Genomic DNA, 13,850 nt, shown 5'->3' on the forward strand with positions numbered 1-13,850 from the left:
ACAACAAGATCTTGATAACAACATACCAAATTTAGGAGGAATGTATGTAACAAATATATCCAATACTATGCTCTTCATAAGGATTTGAGCAAGAGTAACAACTAAATCTTTGATTAATCCCAAGCAAGGTACTTTCTTTGAATCAAATGTGTACAAATCATGATAGGGCCTGGTAATTTGCAACTGAAGTTGGTCCATGATAACTTTAGGCATTAAATTATGGGAAGCACCAGAATCTAGCATACAATTGTACAAAAGAAATCATGAACTTTTAAAGTAACATAGAAAGGTGGCACACTTTCATCTATCATGTCTGAACTAGGCCCAAAAACTACTGAAGGCTTCTCATCCTGTAGGCTAATCACGTCTCCTTCAACATCTACACTTGAAGATTGTATCCATTTGGAAACCTGTTGTTTATAACCTGGATTCCTTGAAAGTTCAAATAAGGGAATTGGAATTTTTACCCTTTTTAATTCTGTTTCAACATTAAAGACAGTTGAACATATTTTTTTGTAGAAGATTGCTCTTGTAACTATTTTTGAGGTTGAACAGGTGGAGTTTCAACAGCTTTCTCTTGAGGCTCATCAAAGGTAACCTTTTTTACAGGCCTACCAGGACCTTGCCTGAGTCTTAGGTCATATCTTCTATTTAGTTCAACAATGAGAAACTCATAAAAAAGCTTAATATTTAGAAACTTGAGAGGATTCTTTATTTTGAGCAACAGGTTGATCCTGATTGATAGTGACAATAACATTTTGAAATGATGGATCATAAAAGTAATTAATATCATTAGTGACAACTAAGACTACTTCTTCAGGGTCTTGATCATCAATCATCAATGGAGGTTGAATTTGCTGGTCATTATTTGGTCTTTGCAAAATTTGTGGCTGGAAAGGTCTTCTATATTGTATTGGAGGTCTATTTGCAACTTGTTGGGCTACTCTAGGCTGAGTTTCCATTCTTGAAATTCGATTGGATAAATTTCTTAATAATGAAGGTATTTCATCAATTTTGTGTTCCTCTTCTTTATTCTTTGATGAAGTACTTTCTTCTCTAGCTTTCATTTTCCTTTCAGCTTTTTCTGCTTTTGCTTTCAATTTACTGGATGTCAACCTGTTAGATTCTATCTCTATATACTAAGGTTTCATATTTTATTTCTCTAAGGATTACAACAAAATCATCATCAAATGCTTTAGAAAATATAACTTTAGATGCAGTGACTAGGGATTTACAATTTGATGGCATCTTATTGTAAATATTATTAAATATTTTAATAAAATCAACAACAGGTTCACCAGGGTTCCTTCTCAAATCTTCAAATTATGTTAAATAATACACAGGATCTTTTTTAATTCCCCATTTTTTTAAGATGTTGGTTAATTCAATCCATGTATTTATAAAATTTGCTTGTAATTTCTTGAACCATATTCTGACATTTCCCTCTAATGATTGGACAAATATTCTTGTATAAACATCCTCATGTTCAATATTCATATTGTCTGCAAAATCAAGAAATGCAGCGAAATGATCTTCTGCAGATGGCCCTGTTTCTCCATTAAATATGGGCAAATTTTTCAAATATCCTTCAGGAAAATCATGAAGTTGATTTACTGGTGGAAGTGAAAATGTTCCATACCAAGTTGTTACAATTGGCCTAAATCCATCCATCTGGTGTTGCAATAAAATTTTGTGTATAGGAGAGACAACTTTTCTTGAAGATTACTGAGATGGAGGTTTAGGGTTCTTGAAAAACTTAGGTTGAGCAACTAGTTTTTGGAATTCATTTATGATTTTCTCTTGATCTTCAAAGGCTAAAGGATTTGTATAAATTTTGAGTTACTCTTCAGGCTTGACAGAAATAGAAGGATAAGTATGTATAACCGAGGAAATAAAATCAACTAGTTTCAATTAAAGTAATTCAAGTTTAGGGTCTGCTTCTATATCAGATGCTCTTAAAAGGGAAGCAGGAAAATCAAAGGACTCAAGATGATGGACTAATAATGCAGATTGAAGATATACTCCTTTAGAGAGGAGTTCTAAAACTTTAGGTGGTAAATCTGACAATTCAGCAGGGATTGGGGTTGATTGAAAAGGATCAAGTTTTGACACTGCTTCAGGTGGAAGAGAGGCAAAAGTAGAAGTGGAAGCTTCTAATCTATGTCTAAGAGATGCAATTCTCACAAGTTTTTCTGGATCTGATAATGGAGAGAAGAGTTGTGGATATGAATGAGATCTGGTATGCCTGCATAAGGCCAAATTAGATATGTGAAGTTGTCAGGTGAAATATTTTATCCTGTTAACCTCTTATTCGCCATTAAGAGGTAAGTTTAATCATTGTCCTAGGGAAATAAATTCAAACTTCAATCCTTGGAAACAGTGCCAATCTGATGTTGTATCTTTGTAGATAGGTCTAGGTTGTGGAACTATGCCAAAGCATCTAAGTAAGGGTTGTAGAAAATGTGTTGTAGGTTAACTTGATAATGCAATATAAATCAAAGCAGAATATTATAACCTACTTCTACTATCAATTTGCGGAAGCTTAAAGATTGAGCTGAACAATATAACTAGAAGAAGAAGAATCAATCACACAATACACATGAAAATACTTTGGGGAAAGCCTCAACTAAAAACCCCCCACTATCTGTGTTATCATACAAGTGGAAATACATAGGAATTATACAAAGCCTTAGCTCTCACAGCTAGCCACCTCTTAGTACAATCCTCACAGATGCTCACAGGAAATATTGGCTTCTCTCAAGCCTTCCTTTCTACCCTCCAAGCTCCTATTTCCTTGCGTTGTTCCTCTGGGATGATTCCCTGTTACCAAGTGGATGATCCTTTTTTTCAAAACTGCGCAATCCTCAAGGATTAATCATTGACTGCATGCATGAGCTTTCTCTTTGAGAAAACACATGAAACTGATAGTACATTGTCTTTGACATTTATCTTAACTGGGTCTTTCTTAGAATAGACATGCATGAGTTTCTGATGAGGGAATATTCAGTTAACTGGAGTAGCACTAGTTGAGTGCATGCATGCATCAACTGACTGTTAACTCACTATTTGTTCCTCAAATAGTTTGGAACTAATTTAACTGGACTCAACTCAGTAAACTGAGTTAACTAATTACAACTCAAATATAACTCAATATTATCTCCTTAATTTAAATTTTAAGGGATAACTCTTGCATGACTTCAGAAAGACTTCTAACTTGAATTTATAAAACTAATTAATTAATTAATTATTTCCAAGTAGCTGTTAAGACTAAATTTGATTTTAATTCACAATTTAATTTAAGGACAAATTAAATTGGAATATTCCTGTTTCCATATTTCAACACTCCCTCTCAACAATAAAGGGATTATCTGCCACCCCGATCTTGTCTCTATGGAACTCAAATTTACACTTTGACAATGCCTTTGTCAAAATGTCAGCATCTTGCTCCTATGTCGAAATATATTGCATCAACATGATCCTCTCGACCTATGAAAAGACACGGGAAACAAATCTTGCCTTATTCTTCTCCACACTACCATCAGTAGCTTTCTTTACCTTGTAAAGCCAAAGGGAACTCACAACTGACTTGTTCTTCGGTCTCGGAACCACGTCCCAAACACTATTACAAGTTATGGAGTCATACTCCTCCAACATAGCATCAAGCCAAATCGGCTATTGCACTGCTTCCTCAAAGGAAGATGGCTCAGTCTGAACACATTCCCCAGTAAGGGCCATGTATCTAGTGTACCTCTCAGGTGACCTCCTCTGTCTGCGCTGAGAAGATGGTGCTCCCACATTCTCTCTCACATCCTCCAACGATTTGTCAACTTCTCTTGTGCTCTTCCATCCATCTCTGGAAGACTCTGCTTGAGTGGATGTCTCCACTCCTGGAACCTCTGCATGCGGCTGCTCCGCATCAGTCTGAGGCTCCTCCTCCTTAGGAACCAATAGTTCCTCCACAGCCTGTAGTTGGAGCTCCCTCTCAAGGTAAACTCGCATGGCCTTCTGCTCATCAAACTTGAGATCTCTGCAAACAACTATCCTCCAACTAGTAGGCAAGTACTCCCGATAGTTGTGAGGTGTATCAGTGTACCCCACAAATATCCCCAACTCTATTTTCGGCTCAAGCTTCTTTCGTGCATCCTTTGACACATGGCAATATACCGATGAGCCAAAGGTCCTGATCTCAATAAATGTCTAGAGTTATGTTATGGTTGAATTGATATCAACCCATATTTTTTCCTTTGCTTCAGATAATGTCTGCATTGTCAGTGATTCATCTTCATATTTTTCAAGTTGTTTGGTTAGCTTGAAGTTTTTATGTATTTCAGATATATATGCATTATCTAATTTGATCTTGTTTTCCTCCATTTTCTGCAATGTTGCTTTTAGCTTCTCAATCTCCACATTCCTTAAGGATAAATCTCCCATGGCCTTTGATAATTTTTTTGTTGTTTCCTCACTGACTACCTCTATCTACACTGTAGATGTTCCTACACTTGTCTGTTGTTCTTTTTCCTTTAGCAGGCTTTCCATGTCGACCTCCATTTTCTGAATTTGGATGTTTTGTTCCACAATCATTTTCAACATGTTCTCTTTCTCTTTTTCCAATTGTCCTACTTCTTTTTCCTGTGGATGTTCTATTGTAGGCAATTTTAGCTGCTTTCTAAGTTCTTGAATATCTACATTTCTTCTTTTGATTATTTCTTTAGCAGCATGGACATCACTAGGATCCACTCCTAGATTTATCACCAAATCTTCCAACCCCTTTATTCTGGTATCCTTGGCTAGGGAAGACATTCTTTCCAATTTAAGCTGTGAATGAATATTATTTAAGGAGGCTTGTAGCTTAGAAGTTTCCATGGTTGAGCTTGTCAATGTAGAATAAATCATTTCACCTGCCCATTTGTGGAGATCAATTTGATCTATAGGGTGTATTTTCTTAGTATCAAAAGAAAACACATAAGCTTTATAATCATCTACACTCTTAGGAATTGGTACTTTTGGCTCAAGGAATGCCAACTGGAATTGCCCTTTATCAAGGTCTAGTGCAAATAAAAGTTTGTGTTGAGTAGTGGAAGATTGTTTCCAAAACTCAACATAGGTGGAGGTTTTGAGTGCTTCATTCTTTCTCTTCATCTCCCTAAATATAGAAAATATACTTTTTTGTCCTAAAGATGGAGAAACAGGAGAAGTAGGAGAATCAATAACTATTTCTTCAGTTTGCTGGAATGAAAAAGCAGGCTTGCCTAATAACACTATTGTAGTTTGTTCTTCTGAATTTATGCCTTCTAATGACTTGTCTTCTATATTTATTGATTTTCTTCTTTTGAAAACTTTGAATTCATATGCTTTAGGTGTTAAAATTTTAGTTGAGACAGTTTCTCTTGGTTGTTTAAGCTCTCTTTTTTTCGGTCTTGGAGTCTCCAATGTTGTCTGACTAGAGGTCTGCTCTTCAGTTTCTTGTAGAGTGTTTTCTTCCCATTCTTCTTTGTTTGCAAATTGTTCAATCTCTGGCTTTGATGTGTGTACATAAGGTGTTGAATTTTTCTCAGTCCTTATCTTTGAAATCACTCCCAGGGGGTCATAAGGCCAACTGAAACTGAGTCTGAATTTCATCTGTTTAAGTAGAATGTCTACTTCCTTTTCTGTTTCTCTGGTGTTAACAATAAATGGACCAATATGTACCTTTAATTTAAACTGAGCTTTATGTTTTCTCGACACAAAATGTATATCATCCATGTTCATCCTTTATTTGATATATTCTAATGCAAAAATCCTCATGGGGAGGAAAATTGGTAATTTAGAAGGTGTCATCTCACAACCGTAGATTCTAATCTCTGAAAAGTTCTGGTATAGATACTAGTCTCCAAATTTGGACTACTCACTTAGGTGTAGAATCATTTTAATCTTTGTAGAAATCCTAGGAATTGCATCACTGCTTAACAGATAAAGTGTCATATGCAAGAATTGGTTGACAAAGTCACTATAAGAGATGTCTTCAGAATTTTTCCTCACTAATGAGGCCTAATGAATTACTGACTGTGGCTTTCCTTCAACATCTAATTTTTGTAGAGGGAACTTGAATCTTTCTGATTTATGATATAAAAACAAATATACCAAAATTGGTTGGTGCTTGAATGATCCTTCAGCACTGAACTTGAGAAACTGATCATGAATTATATTTGACAAGAATTGACTGAAATTGAATATAATTGAGGGTTTCTTGCCAGATGAAAACACTGATAAAAACCCTAAGATAACTTCGTCTACCCACTGATCATTTGGATACCCTAACAGACAAGAAACTATGGAAATTACCTACCTAGACATCTCAGGAAATATTGCAGAGGAATAGGGTGGATTTGTCCTAGGAAATTTAGAATTCTCAGGTAGGAATGAATCAAAATATGAGCTCTATATGGGAAAGTAAGCTTATGATAAATCTCCATAAGTGCATCAGTAGAAAAAGGGTGGAGGGACTCCTGTGGATTTAATTGTAGGGATTGATAGATTGATTCACAGGTTATGGAGAAAAGAGTTTCATTATTTAGAGCAATTATAGCTCTTTGACTTGGGAGGTATCAGGCTTCACACTAGGTGACAAATTCTGGGAAATGGTGGGTCTGGGGGAAACAAAACTAAGGGAGAAAGGATTCCCATAAGGATAATTCATCGTTGGTGTCCTCATACTTCTGGAATGCCCAATTTTGAAGCTCATACAGATCAAATTCACAGTGAGTTTCTGTGATTTTGAATTGGGTATTGATGAGAGGTAGTTCATCTAGGTTAATTACAGGGGGTAGGAGGGGACTCTCAACAGATACCTTGGATTTTCCCTTATGGATGGCCATTTTGGAAAGAATAAAATCACAAGAAATGATTGAGAATTTTACCTAGGAGTGATGGTGATTGATAGTTGATGGTCACTAGAGTTTGCTCAGATCACGTTCAAAATGCTCTGGTTGTAGGTGGAAGGTGAAAGAATTTAGTTTAGCAGGGATAATGGTTTTATTATGATGCTCATAAAGGTTTTTTTGTTGGGTTAACCATTAATGGCATGGGGAATTGAATGAATTAGACATTGGTAGGAGTGATTAATGCGATAACGGTTAACTGGTTAATTTGTCGAGAGGGATAGTTATGACTAGAAATAACGGAGAGTTGGCAGAGGCTAGGAAATAGCAGGAAGGTTGCCGGAGGGGAAAGGCAGTTTTGAGGGGGGGGGTGTAAAAAAATATGTGGTGACACGTATGCCAGAGCGGGATAGGGGAAACGACTTTGCAGACCCCTCCTCCTCAGTTACTTGTCAGGAGTGCGGGGGGGTCCCGCAATCAATTTGTCGTCGTTGATATGGGCACGTGTAATATAGACCGTCGAAAGTTGCATAAAGGTTATTGTCTTCGACGACAAGTCAATCAAAGCTTTATTTACAATATATTATTGAAAAAACTATTTAATTATCGAAATAAAAAATACAATGAGAGGCATTTAAATTTGCTCGCTTATTCTCATGCATAATAATAGTTCTTATTTTTTATTTTTCTCTCTTTTTTATTTTATTTATTTTTTCTCTTTTCTCTTTCTTTCTTTTTGATTTTTTGATTTTTTATTTTATTTTATTATTATTTTCTATTTTTTTGAAATCAATAGAAATTTGTAAAACAATTCTAAGGGTAAAAATAAATTACAGCAGGATGCATCATTGGATGCTAACACTGTGCAGTGTGTAGTTCCTCCAACTAGTCTCCCTCCCTTAACCTCGGGAATTATGGAATCATCCTCATCATTTCACTGGTTTGTTGCTTGATCTTGCTTTGTAAGTTTATTTGTTGAAGTTAATTTATGTCTGCCATGAATGTTTCTTCCTCCCACGGGCATTGCAGGTGTTGAGCACTTCTCTTCATTAGTCACTGTTATCATGGAACCCAAGAGAATTGCTTTAAAGGATACCATAGAGAGCAGCACCTAGGAGGCAGTAGAGAGTATGCCAGTTTACTTTCAAGTTTACTCATACACTCAATTATTTGTAGAAAATGAACCATATATCACAAGGCAGAAGGTTAATGAAATCTTCTCAGCAAGAACCTTCAAAGAAGATCTGGAAGACCAACAGGTGTATGTCAATGTCTAGAAGTCAAGGTCACACAAGATTGCATGCAGGTACCTAACATTCCCATGTGCAGATGTTATTAGCTAGATAATGTCTCACACAGATCCAAAGACTATGACTCTTAGCAATGCCAATAGATGGAGGCTTTCTTCTTTTCTAGTAGCAGACTATCATCTCATGTACCATTTTCCAGAGCCAAAATCACTCCTTGAGTCCTACTTCTATGCAAAACCCAGCTACTTGAGCACCAAGGAGATTGTTAAAGGTTGGGTGAAATATCCAACAAAGTTTTGTCAAACGCCCACCAATACATACAAGATGAAATCCCTCAAGAGAGCCTATCAGATCTTGATAGTTTTATGTTGCAGAATCTATGGCCAGCAGAGCACTGAGACCTTTCCTAATAGGTGGAATTTCTTACTTGACCAAGTTGTGAACAAAGGTAAACCATTCAACTGGTCATACTTGTTGGCTCAACAGTTGTGGATCCATGTATATAATGCCCTTAATCCCCCCAAGGGCAGGCAATCCACATTTTACATGTCTGCATATCTACTGGATGTAATTTGTGCACACAATTCATTCCCTGGCATGAGTTGGACTTGGAGACCATGAAAACCTGTCGTGTGTGTCTATTGTAAGTTGCTCTCATAGTGCAGCCATAGAGGAGTAATGGAGAAGCTGACTGATCACTTCCTCATTCTACTGTATAAGATGATCTTTGAGGAAGATCCACCTTACATGTCACATGGGGCAATGGAAGCAGTATCGGAGATTGCATATTGGTTTTTTGGATGGAACTTTCCTTAGAATGTTCGACAGACAGAAGTTGCCACATATTTTTCCAATGTATGTCAATAATAAGCTCTTCATGCAAGAAGTTTTACACAGGGTTGTCAGCAGTTCTACACAAGAAGAAGAAAGCACCTTGGCACACCCTTCCTATGTAGGTCAGATTGTATGAGATTAAGGACTTGAAGGTTGCAGAGGGCGAAGGGAAGGTGATAGAGAAATTTTCATTCGACACTATGGATTTCAATTTGTACGTTCTGAGGAATATTTGCAAAGACCACTGTGCGAGAATCCATTTTTAGCGGCTAAGTGGGACCTTTCACTCGCTGAAGGAGGAATCATGGAAGAATTGTTATAATGCCTCCAAGTCCCGTGAGCCAATTAGTTTTGCAGGAACATCACATATTACTCCGCAGAAGGAAGTCACTTCAGAGATGGCACCAGTGGTAGAGCACAACCCAGTGCATGAGAAGGGAAAGAGGAAAGTTTTGCACAGTCCATGAGGAGAGAGAAGCTGCAAGATTAAAGCAGATCTAATCATCGTGAGAGTGGCTATAGTAGAGGAGAAGAAGAGGAAATAGAGGTTGCATGAAGAAGAACAGAAGCAAAGGGAAGAATGAGAGTAGAAGAAATTGGAGGAGGAAAGGCAGAAGCAGGAAGAGGAGGAAGGGCGAAAAGTGGTAGAAGAAGAAACAACGTGAAGATAAGTTGAAGAACAAGAAAAAAATTGAAAGCTAAATAAATGCAAGACAAGGAGATCGATCAAGAGAAAGATGAGTTTATTGAAATCTGAGACATGGAGGAGGAACCGAAGTCGCAGAACCAAGATGTCGACCTGATGCCAAGTACACAACAAGTCACCATTCAATCTCCACATCCTTCTGCAGAGAAATTTCCAACTAGGGAAGAGGAAATTATTCCTCTGGATGACAGTACAGTTATGGACACATATAATATGACTTATGACGAGCTTCAGAAAATATTTTACAAGCGAGGAAGAAACATTTTCCATACGACCTCGCATCTCTTGCATTCATCAGAGAAAGGGTGATAGTGACAAACACCAAAATAAATCCAGGTGTCGTTGCTACAACCAACTTGGCCTTCGCAAGTGCTACAAAGTCAAATACAGATTATTTATGGTTGATAACAAACAATTGGCATAGAACTTTCATGTTGCTAGGAAAGAAGTTGAATAGCTCCGAGCAGAGTTACAAAACACAGCTTCCGCACAAGTCCATCTAGAAGAACTAAAGGCAATAATACTTGGTGAAGTATCGACACTAGGAGAGACCATGCAGATTCTTCATGAGGAGCTTGTTACTATGCATAAGGCAGTTTTCCACTTGCATGGGCTTCATCAGAAGTGTAAATATTATGTCAAAAATCTCAAGGGTGTGAAATCAACTATTGTTGTCGTGCATGAATGGTCAATGCAATACAAAGGGGCACCGCTTGAATTGGGAAATAAGACAAGGCAAGAGGCAGAGTTGGAGAAGGAAAAGGTTCGGATGCTCATCCAGAATAACAAATAGCTCACCTCATTCATTTCCAACACTCAGGCCTCATATGCACGTTTGTACAACAACCTAGACTTCTTGGTGAAATCACACAGGATCCCATAAGTTGGCTCACTCACGGAGATCAAGCGTAGGAATTAGGTCAGGAAGGATATTGAATAATACTTGGAACAATTGAGACAGATAGCCATCAAAGAATATCTTGAAGTAAACAAACAGAATATGCATAAGTACATTGGTGGCCCTGTCCAAATCAACACAATGTTTCTCTTGCTCAAGAAGGAAACACAAACTAGTTCCAAGTCAGTGTACCCAGATGCCATGGAGGCTAGAGTCTACTTCCATCCCGACACCGTCACACGGTTTGGGGATGTCATCGCACAATAAAAATCTTGGGACTATTATGTAACTGAGAAACATCAAGTGGAAGTTGATGAGTTGGAGTTTCCCCAAACTAAAGCTTAACTGTTTTGTCTTATTAGGTTGTCTAGTTAGCTCTACCCAATTTTGTCTTATATGGGTATGAGTGTATTATAATATTCTTTTGTAATTAATTTGTAAGTGGAATTCTAAGTGTCAATATTGGAATGTGAAGAGTCATGATGTAATGAATGTAATGAGTCATTTTGTAAAGAAGTTGAAAATTCATGAGGGAAGTCCAAGAGTCACAAGGGGAAGTATATAGTCACCCATTTGGTTATAAATAGACCCTCATAACTCTTGAAAAGGGTTTTTAGGGAGCCAAGCTTTTCCCTAGGCTTAGGCTTAGAATCAGGAGCTTGGGAGTTTATGAAAACCCTGGATTCTCCGTAGCATAGAGGAAGTATCTTTCTTTGGAGGAGCAAGTGTTGACTTCATGTTCCACTATTGGGGATAGTGGTCCATTAATGATATATGTATGATTGGAACTTTCACTTAATAAAAGCTCAAAGCCAACACATTTTCATGCATATGTTGTGAATATTGTTATGTTTTCAATGTATATTATTTAACTTACACTTATTCTTATGAACTATTTTATTTGCATTGGTTCGAATCTTATTGAATGTGTGTTGTTGTATTATTTCATCAGTATTAACTTGTGAACTATTTTGCAGATTAGCATGTAATGTCTTTATGATCGTGTGTTCCTTCTAAGATGCATAATATTATAGGATTCTAAGGGACTCACTCATTTCCATTTGTGTGTTAGAACCTCCATGCATTGCACTTGACTTTCCACAGAGTCACACATTTGTTCCCACCAATTTAGTCACCGTACACCACTCTATGTGGTATTGCAACCAAGGCACATCATTAAAACCCACTGCATCAGTAACCGGGTCATATTCCGAATGGGACTCCTACACCAAACAGTGTGAGATCTAATTGGGACTTCATATCGGGGAGATCCCCTGAATATTGGTGGGTCCAACATCGTCAACAATAATATTTTATATCTACCTATCCCATATATATAAATAAAATGGCACGTAAACATGGATAGACATCAAATCATAGTAGGCATCAAAACAATTACCTCATAATATCTTTCACATTGACAAGATTTAAAAAAAAATCATAAAATTAAACTAAAATGTAGCTTTATTTTAAATTATTATTATTAATAATTATAAAAAGAATTAATATATGAGTTAAACATAACTAGCACAAACATATAAATTAAATGGTTGATAAATGTTGATAGGCATCAATTCATAATAAGTGTGGTTAGATGCAGCGTAATCCCTACACATTAACTATATATATAAGAAAAAGTGAAACTAATATTTTCAAACCTGATACCAATAGGAACATTAGGATTTATTTAATTGTGATGTTTCTGTTGTCCGACAGCCTAATATTCAATATTCATGCATATAATTTTCATATTTGTAGCAATAAGGAAGCTAAATCATAATGCTAACTCCTTATACTAGCAAGAAAAGAAATAATTGTATAAAAACATAATAAAAATTAAAAGTAAAAAGTTGCGATTTAAAAGTTGACATTGGATATGTATGTAGTATTAGGTTGTTGGTTCTATGGAATTGTGTAATCTGCAACAAGCAATTTTTCGGGGGCAAGAGTTGTCAAACAAATAGAGGGAGGACCATTGAAAGGGCAGTTCAAAGCCAAATTGGCACCCCATATTCTTTTCATCAGTTGCCATGAAATAGAGTTTGCATGTATAATTACAAACATAACATATAGAAGTCAATTCTTCCTATGTTGTACACCTAATAGAAAAAATACAAAATAACCTTATAGAAGACCTCATGTGCATTAGTTCTACCGATTTAAGATCATCATCTCCATATTGGTGCTCAATAATGAAATAAATCCAATTAATTTAGGCACCAAGGTTGAGGTGGATTGCAATATTCATCCCAGGATATTGGCAAGGCACCCTGAGAAAAAGATAAAGTAACAAAATTTTCCAATGTTCCTCCCAATGCTCGACATAAAACCTGCATGGAAGAGAGCAACAAATCGTTGGGTAATTAAGTATGGCATTGAAGATACTATAAATAAATATGAGATTGTTGAATATAGAAAGAGAATGGAAAAATGGATAAAATGGATTAGAGTACTTGGTGACCGAAGCAAATACCAAATATTTTGATGCCTAATGTATTTAGTGCCTACAAGATGGGACAACTTTAATTTTCTTTTCAACGTTTTGTTTACACATGTAACATTGAGCACAAATGACGAGGAAAGAAAATAGCAAGAATGGAAAGTCTAGAGGTAGAGCATCTAATGGGTTTGAATTACATGATACCCACAATTGTATTTGACCTATAGGAGAAGGAGACATGTCGCCTCAACATTTTAGACGAGCTTTTTGACATTTCATGATTCACATGCATGAATGATAATTAACTTGATCATTATGGGTGATGAGATGCAGGCTTTAGGCCCATAACTAGTTAGTTATGAGTATTCACTTGACCCATTTTAAATAAAAAATCCAAAGTCACTCACTCAAAGATTACTTAACAAACTGCTCAAGAGTTACTTAACAAAGCACTCATAGGCCTTAAAATTTAAGAAATTGGAATTAGACTAGGAGCGATGACATGAGTGATGTTAGTAAATGTTAATAGATTTTGAAAAATTGTCACGGAAACATATTTTTAAGGTTTAAATTTGAAAACATTAGTTAATAGTATGTATTAATTGTAACAATTTGCAAAAATCTTTGCAAAAAATTAGTGAGACATGTATTAATTGTAACTGTTTCCAAAAATTATTGCAAAAAAATAGTGAAACATGTATTAATTGTAACTATTTTTAGAAATCATTGCAAAAAATAGTGAGACAGTTATCAACACGATGACTTCTCAGAGTTACCAGAGTTTATCTATGAGACTGGGATAGATGACATTAAGGCTAAAATAAGACATCAAACTTTTTGTCCAATCAAATGTTTACAAATTATT

The sequence above is a fragment of the Pinus tabuliformis genome, chromosome 6 (genome assembly GCF_031772625.1).
Source record: "Pinus tabuliformis cultivar Carrire ecotype Pingquan chromosome 6, CPIR1, whole genome shotgun sequence".
Lineage (NCBI taxonomy): Eukaryota > Viridiplantae > Streptophyta > Pinopsida > Pinales > Pinaceae > Pinus > Pinus tabuliformis.